This window comes from Bombina bombina, chromosome 4 (assembly GCF_027579735.1).
Source record: "Bombina bombina isolate aBomBom1 chromosome 4, aBomBom1.pri, whole genome shotgun sequence".
NCBI lineage: Eukaryota > Metazoa > Chordata > Amphibia > Anura > Bombinatoridae > Bombina > Bombina bombina.
The window spans coordinates 643,699,931-643,701,855 of NC_069502.1; the positions used below are offsets into that span (position 1 = coordinate 643,699,931).

The following is a 1,925-nucleotide window of genomic DNA, read 5'->3' on the forward strand; positions in this document are numbered from 1 at the left end:
AAGCTCATATGTACTCAAGCTATCATGAGGAGCTAGGTGAAACACCAAGGTGAATAACAGAGGCCAAAATGGAAGCCAAGGGAATTGTTATCTCTTACTGTACCAAAGGAATTTTAGAAAGGCTGATGAAGACAAATCAGAATCATAAGATAAATGTCTTTCAAATCTAAAGAAATATCCAGTCCTTGAGTAGAAGGAGGTGTATAAAATGAAATACTCATTTAAGGACCTGAGGTTAATAATAAGCTTGAAATTGACAGTCTATTTGCATCCAAGGATTATATTGGAAATCTAAAAAGAAATGGGTTTTATGGCTCCCTTGATTCAGACTTTCTCTATCTAAAGCGATATGGTTATTTTGGGGCTCTTTACGGATGATGGAAGAAAATATTGCACGTGTTATGAGTTGAAAGTAAACACGTTCGCTCAATCAAATTTAACGTGCATTGGGTTAGCACAACTAGCTCTGGTTAACGTTTATGTGAGACAAAAAACGTGCACAAAAAACATAAAAAATGCATTTAACAGTACAGTCACACTCATAATAACACCGTCTGATAAAAATTATTTTAAAACATTGCATAAAAAAGTTATAAGGGCTCAAAGAAATGAAGGGCTAGATTTAATAAGCAGCGGATACTGCTTTCTCCGCATGAAGTTTCCGGCTCGCCGGAAACTTAAGTTAAAAAGTATCGGTCATAAGACCGCTGCTCCTTAACTTGTCCACCACCATTTAGGTGGCGGACTGCAATCATCCCGATCCAATTGGGAAGATTGACAGCCCCTGCTAGCCGCGAATGTGCAGGGGGCGGCACTGCACAAGCATTGCACAAGAAATGCTTGTGCAAAGTTAAATGCCACAGCATATGCTTTCGGCATTTAGCGTTGTCAGATCGACATGATTCGCTACAGCGAATCATGTCCGCCCGGCATTTAATAAATTAACTCCGAAGTCTCAGGTGTTAGGAAAAAAAAAGTCCTTTCACTACTTGGGATCCTGACCACTCTGATGGCAGATGGGAGTTTGCAATGGCTGCAATGGCTGATGTAATGCGACTCTGGTTAGGAGACCATCAGCTACCAAAGTTGGGAGTAGGTTTACAATCTTCTATACCTAATTATGAGATATATTTCAGTAAGTATTATGAGGAACTCTCTGGAATCTGACCTTTTGCCTCAATATGAGTTTAATTAATGTCTTCATGAATACAAGGATCATCCTTTGCAGGGACAATGTTAATTATCTCTGTAATGTTCCAGTTTTACTATAAGCTTTGCCAAAGAAAGCACCAAACCAAGGCCTAGATTACGAGTTTTGCATTAGAGGCTGTGCGGTGCTAACGAGCAGTTTTCCCTCACCGCTCACTTACCTGCAGCGCTGGTATTACGAGTTTTCAGAAACCCGTCGTTTAAAGACAAGAAGTGAGTGTTGAGCAAAATTTTGCTCCTTACCGCACTCCAATACCAGCGCTGCTTAAGTCAGCAGTGAGCTGGTCGTACGTGCTCATGCACGATTTCCCCATAGGAATCAATGGGGAGAGCCAGCTGAAAAAAAGTCTAACACCTGCAAAAAAGCAGCGTAAAACTCCTTAACGCCCATTGATTCCTATGGGGAAATAAAATTTATGTCTACACCTAACACCCTAACATGAACCCCGAGTCTAAACACCCCTAATCTTACACTTATTAACCCCTAATCTGCCGCCCCCAACATTGTCGACACCTGCATTATATTATTAACCCCTAATCTGCCGCTCCAGACACCGCCGCCACCTACATTATACTTATGAACCCCTAATCTGCTGCCCCCAACATCACCGACACCTACATTATATTTATTAACCCATAATCTGCTGCCCCTACTGTCGCCGCAACCTACCTACATTTATTAACCCCTAATCTGCCACCCCCAACGTCGCTGCCAC

At 41.7% G+C, this 1,925-nt stretch overlaps 1 non-coding gene across 1 annotated transcript; it reads right to left on the reverse strand.

Moving 5' to 3' along the window:
• Nucleotides 1-1,184: 1,184 nt before the first annotated feature.
• On the reverse strand, nucleotides 1,185-1,288 carry LOC128658585 (U6 spliceosomal RNA). Its single transcript, XR_008402259.1, has one exon. It is a non-coding gene; the product is annotated as a U6 spliceosomal RNA (small nuclear RNA).
• Nucleotides 1,289-1,925: the final 637 nt, after the last annotated feature.